Source organism: Cucumis melo, chromosome 8, assembly GCF_025177605.1.
Source record: "Cucumis melo cultivar AY chromosome 8, USDA_Cmelo_AY_1.0, whole genome shotgun sequence".
NCBI classification, from domain to species: domain Eukaryota; kingdom Viridiplantae; phylum Streptophyta; class Magnoliopsida; order Cucurbitales; family Cucurbitaceae; genus Cucumis; species Cucumis melo.
This window is the reverse complement of record NC_066864.1, coordinates 8,023,537-8,030,138: the sequence shown is the minus strand read 5'-3', so window position 1 is coordinate 8,030,138 and position 6,602 is coordinate 8,023,537. Positions and strand designations below refer to the sequence as shown.

The 6,602-nt window shown below is 32.1% G+C and overlaps 1 long non-coding RNA gene across 2 annotated transcripts; it reads left to right on the top strand.

The window, feature by feature from the left end:
* The first annotated feature begins 305 nt into the window (after positions 1–305).
* Positions 306–4,732, top strand: LOC107991911 (uncharacterized). 2 transcript variants are annotated; one of them, XR_007823209.1, is made up of 4 exons: positions 306–479; positions 1,120–1,677; positions 2,478–2,704; positions 2,780–4,732. It is a non-coding gene; the product is annotated as an uncharacterized LOC107991911 (long non-coding RNA). The 2 variants fall into 2 exon arrangements; XR_007823208.1 differs by having other exon boundaries at positions 2,478–4,732.
* The last annotated feature ends 1,870 nt before the right edge of the window (positions 4,733–6,602 follow it).

The following is a 6,602-nucleotide window of genomic DNA, read 5'->3' as shown; positions in this document are numbered from 1 at the left end:
CAAAAACACACATTCCAACGTTCTAACGACGAGGAAGATCCATGACAAACAAAAACTTCCTAAACAACCAACCTAGTGTGCATTAGACAACATATTATCAAAGATTGTCGTAGGATTTGTAGCTCAGTCAACGTTCCTAAAGAAGAGCGAGATAAGGAAAAAACAAAAGAAGAGAGAAAGTAATTAAGATAAAGATAATTCAGAAACGGATAAGATAAGATAAAGATAAAATTTGACGAACAAACAGTACTGTTTATTTAATAATTCTAACAAAACACACACCATAAATGATAAATCAAATTATAACGCTTTTCCCTGTCTCTTCTCTTCTTCATCTTCCTTCTTAAAACCCCTAATCTCCATTGCTTATCAACGTCTTCTCCCATTCCAATCCATGGTAACTCAATCCCTTTGGTTTTACAATCTGGAGTCTTGACTTCCAGCTGTTCCGATCCATCAGACGACTTGCCGTCTACTCGGTGACCCCCTCTATTTTGAATCGTTTTGACATTTAGTCTATATCTAGAAGATTTTCTTTTTTTAATACTTCATTTTGTACACTATGAACTCATGATTGTCTGATAATTTTCTCAACCATCCCCGAGGTACTCCTAAGTCTGTTGATCCATTACTGATAGAAATTAGAATGTTGATAGGGTAGTGGAGGTTGTGAGATTATATGTAATATCTAGGTATTGGATTTAGTGTGCCATAGTTAGGTTAGGGCATTGATGTTGTACCCTGGTTTCTTAAATTTAAAGTTTTACTAATTTTTTCCCCAATGAGTTAGGATATGATATTTGGTGAGCTTAAGAAGGTTGCCAAAGTAAACCATCATAGATTGGCCCAGTGATAATAAAAGGAGACAAAATCTTGATAAATGGCTAAGAGATCATGAGTTTAATGCATGGTAGCTACCTACCCATGAAATAATTTTCTATGAGGGTTAGCTAAAGTGTCCCGTGAGATTAGTCGAAGTGTACGTAAGTACGTAAGTCAAAAAAGTAAATAGAATATAAGGAGACACCAAATGTAACTATATTGCAGTTTGAAGAAGGAATTACAAATATTATTATTCTGCTAATATCTCCAACGTATACCTTGCTAATATTCTCACAGAAAGCACTCAGGATTTTGGATTACAGTATACTAAATTCTGGAGATTGACCTGATGCATAACAAGGCTGAATGGAAAAGTTTGGTGATAGGCCCTCAATTGCAAAAGTTCACGACTTTAAGCATGTGAAGAAGGGCCCTCTTGTATTCTTTTGGATTATTTCATTCATCAATGAAATCGTTTCTTATAAAATGAAAAAAAAAAAACCATGTGAAGAAGGGCGCGATTGTGTGAAGGGTAGTTATTGTTGTCAGAGTCGATCCTGTAATTTTTTGGTATTTAGGACGAGGCCCATGTAAGGGAGGGTTGTTATAGAGAAGCATTTGTGGGAGGAGCCAGGTTTTCTTTTTTTCTGCATTTTTCGGCTTGAACATTATCTTTTGAGAATTTAGGAGATGCAGGGAGCTCCCAAATCTCCTTTGTTCCTTGTTTTTTGGACAGGAAACAGTTTCATTGATGGATGAAATAATCCAAAGGATATTCAGAAACTCCCAATCATAGGTAACACAAAAGATGGGTCCAATTTGCAACAAGAAAATCTATGCTGTAGTCTTTGAGAGGTAGGTAATCCTTTACACCAAAAAACTGCAATAAAAATTCTCCTTTGATGTTTTTGCTCTATTGTTAAAATTGCAATCATTCTGTTCCCAAATCTCAGACAATACCACACGAATGATTTTGGTTCAAATGTAAGCTTTGTGGCGTTTTGTTGATCATCAAAATGTTGGCATAGGCCTAACATTTAGGTTATTGCATTGGTTAACTCTCTTCTTAGAGTAAACTCCTAATTTTTAACTGGATCGTTTGATTACCTGTTAGCCCTTTTAGTCATTCTTTCCTTCAATTTCTTACTCATGATGGTAGATACCGAATCTGTAGCATATCTTTCAAGGCGGAAATTCAAAGAACGTGGTTTCTAGAGGAAGTTTCTTGCTATTGGTGTACAAAAATTGGATCTTGAGCGTTACTGGTAGAAAATAAAAGAATCAAACAGCAGAGTTTTGTATTGCATGTTTCTTACAGCCCTCTTAGTATGTTCTTAATGTATCTAGCATCTATTGGATAGAAGATTCAAACTCTTTATCCTAACAAGACTAATGGAACGTTTGACATTAGGTATCTGCAATTACACAGCTTATAATTCCATTCTTTTGGATTGCTACTGAATTTGAAACAACCTTCTCAGGAAACTAGGAGGACCTCCTGATTTTATATCACAAAATCCAATAGCTTTTTTTTTTTTTTTTTTTTTAAGAAAAATCCATTCTATCCTATCCCCACAAGTTAGAAATGTTACATGGCTTAAACTTTAGTATTTTCCTTCGTGATACTCTTTTGAATTTCATGCATATCCTTGCAGGGGGTGGGGGGTTGAACCTCTAAATCCAAGGGAAGAATTAGAGCGTATGAGATTTTAACAATGTTTTAACGACTGATTTTTACCCTCGGAGAGTCATTCCGGGGGAGCTGATTTTTGACTTAAGAGAAAAGTTAAAAGCCAGTGGATTCTATCATTGACAATAGTTGTGATGTTGATATTTGAGAATGGCCTTAGAATCTCTGTTATACAAGTTACAATAGATGGAGGTGAGTTTTTTTCTTTTAATAATTGATGATCTTACTTTTTGTGCCATTATTGATATTTTTCTATATAACTTGAAGCTTATTGGCTTGTATGCCTCATCCCTAAGGAAGGAGAAATCTAGAGGCCAGCTTTAGTTTTAAAATGCTGGTTGTCAGCTAACATTATAACATTAGACTCTTTGGAATAATGAGGACCATGGAGGAAGGAAGTCCAATGCTTAGAAGAAACCTCAATAAATGAAACTCTGGAATGAACTTCTCTCCTGAAGTCTGATAACTAATAGAAATGCTATTAGGGTAGAATTCGTAATTAGCTAAGGAAGTTGTTATGGTGAGGGGGAAAGTGTAGTTGGTTCAAGACTTGATTGACCTCAAGGCCAAGTGGCCTCACATGGGGGAGTGATATTGTATTCCATTATATTTTTATATTTCTAACACATTTTGGTTCTTTCAGTTGTCTAGAATATTTGTTCCCGAGATAAGTGATTGGAGAATATTATTTAGTGAAATGAGGGGGAAAATAAGAACACCGCACCACAATAAAATTAAACTCATTTTCTTAGACCCAAAAGACTCTCATAGGTACATGGTATTTTCTTTCTTTATTTTAAAGTAATTGTAGACCATGCAATTTCAGTAACAAGAACCAGAAAAGTTTTGGGTGAATTGAGGAATCTAATCATACCAAGGTTCCTAAACAAACACTAAGACCTTATTTGATTAAAACTTCAGTTCAGATTAATCTTTTTGAAATTTAAGGTTGTTTCGTCATCATTTCTTTATTGGAAAATAAATTTTAAAAGTTTACTTTCTATAGTTCTTAAAACATAGACATTAATTTTAAAAACATTAGGTGGTAAATTACAAAACAAAAAAACTCATAGGTAGAAGTAGTATCTATTTGCTAAATCTTTGAAAACCGAAAATCAAATGAGGTCTAATTTGCAATCATTTGTAAATTAATTCTACTCTCAACACCAAGCACAGGAACTTACTGCTGGAATTGATCTGTAAATTGATTCTATTCTGATATACTGGTAACTCTGAAGTCCTTAGAGTTGAGTTCTTATAATTGTCCTGGTAGCATTCCCATGCCTTGATTTTTATGCCTTTTAGTTCTCTTATACCTCTCTTCTTTTAATGAGAGAGTTCTTATCTAATAGAAAGAAAAGAATGTTTGTGATCTTTCATCTCATATCCAGAGACATTCACCCAGTTCTCTAATTGATATTTGGATTGTTTCAGCCTTCTGTTTAATTGTGTTTTATGACATTCTACAGCTTATTGTTCCTTTATAATAGATCGTTATTGAATGGTGTTATTTTCTGGAGCCTTTCTTTCTTCATCATAATTGTTATTTCACAGGTCCCTTCCTTTGTCTCAGTCAGTTCTCTTGAACGTAGTGTGCCCATAATTGACATGTATTTCTTTCCTTAACATCAAAGGTTCAAATTTCCTTGTTACCACAATTGTTGTACTACATGTACGTATATATAGTTCTTGCCAATATTTTATGCAATATGAATGTGATTCAGTTATACTAGTCCAAAGTAAGAGAATGACACCATTCTTTATAAGTTATTGGTCTACATGTCCAAATCATGTAATGTGAAAAAACAATTAGTTTAGTTACATGTAATTGACCAAAGAAAAAAAAAAAAACTTACATCTTTGTTGAAGGTATATGTTTTAATCCATAGTTATATGAAATTCTGTCTTATTTTCTTTCCCATCTCAGTAGAAACTATATCAAATAATTTAAATTTTGATTTGTCACTATTTATGAGGTATATATTGTATATTTTTTGAAAAGAAATTTTGTCATGCATGAACTTATAATTGAACATTTGGTGGTTGTAGGTTGCACAAAGACATGGTGCAATTAGAAATAAACCCAATATTTTTCTATGTATATAGAGTGAATTATTTTGTTGTTTCTTGTTATGAATACAAGGTCAGATATCAATGTGTGTCACTTATGTAATCGGTCCTACATTTTATGATAAGCTTTAAGTGAGTTGTTATTGGTCCTACCCTAGTTTTTCTGATTGCTCCCATTACTTCAATCCTCCATTATTAGGATATATACACCACAAATACAATTGAGATGATTTATCTTATGGTCTAATCCTGATCATAGACATGAATCACATGATCAGGTTCCTTTTGATTTTCTCTTCTTTTTTTAAATTTGTGCCTTATGTTAATTAATTGAACTTAATTTTAAACTCGAATGAATAGTGAAATGAATAATTTCTATATACTCTACTTTTTAATTATGAGAAAGTATTGTTCTAAACTAACTTTCGCTTATTCTAATTTTCAAAGTTAACGACATGTGTTTGATCTTCTAATATAACATAATGTTTAGCAATTTTTGTTCCTTACACTCTCCTCTTTTGATATTAGTTTGTTCGTTTATAACAAAATTTTGTCAAGTTTTACACTTAGATCTACATAGTCTTTTTTTAAAATATTAAATTGTAATTTGAACATGTATCAATCAATGGTAGCTACCACTATGATGATTAATAATCAATTATTAGTAGTTACGTTATGCCCTTCATATCATCTTATCGTCTAACTTGTCTGTCCATTATTCCATTATGAAGTGTTTAAACTTAAATAATTGTGTTAATTGGGAGGTTAATTAGTTCAATGATAATTGGCACTATCTCTTCCGATACTAACATTTTTGGTTGCTTAGTTCAAGGGCAACTAACCAGATCTTCTCCAATCTCTATTTCACTGGCTGTGCCACTAGAAAAGAAAAAGGGAAAAAAGAATGCTAGGAAGATGAGGATATACTTAAATAATGACAAAAAATTATATTATTTGCCCAAATCTCTAGTTTTAATTTTTGATATCTCTCTCTCCTCTTCCCTACAATAATTAGCAGAGAGCCCTAAAAAAAATATATATTTGAGCAATTATCAGAATTTATACTATTCAATTATTTCAATTATTTAGTTTTTATTTTAATCATGTATAATTTTACATTTATTAAAATTTAGGTCTCACAATAACGTATATATTATTCCAGCTATATATATATATATATATATATATCTTTCAGTGTTATCTCATTTTTACTATTATTTTTTAAAATAATTTCATAAAGATCTTCTTCTCTCCATATCTATCTCAAATAACTCCTTTTTCATGAAAAGAGTTATTTTTTTGAGAACCTACTTTCTTTTTTGTTTTGTGTATTTATGGAAAAAAAAATAGTGTAGAAAAATAGAATCTCTAAAAACATAATACCTATACATTAGGATGTTTTCAATTCCAATTTCCTTTTTTTTTCTAGAAAAGAAAATGGTAAGTATCTGTGTAAGTTTGTGTCTCAAAATGCCCAAAATAATAATAATAATAATAATAATAATAATAATAATAATAGGAAAAAAAGAAAAAAGGAAGAGAAAGAAAAAGAAAAAGAAAAGTGGGAAAATGAAAGGAAAAAAAAAAGTGGGACATGAAGCCATGCTGTGAAGTTTTGTTTGGTTGCTATATGCAAATGGGAAAGTAAATAGCCAATTGGAGTTTGTGACCTTAAAAACATGCATGTGCTTCTTTGGACCACCTTTCTCATCATCCTCTCTCTCTCTCTCTCTCTCTCTTACACACTCATTTTATTTGGTCCCCTAAACCCTACTTTCCCACTCTTTCTTTTCTCTTCTTCCATGACTAGATATCGAGACCCGACTCCTTCTCGCACGGCCTCTTATTAACCTTCAGACTGCTTCCTTGCCTCAAGAATAGCTCCAATTGGAGAGACAACTAGCTAGTTTAATTTCAAGTTATATATATGTTGGAGTTTGACAAAATATTAAAGGTGTAATTGTATTCCTACCCATCTAAAAGGGTTTAAGAAAGTGATCATGAATTTTAAGCACTATAA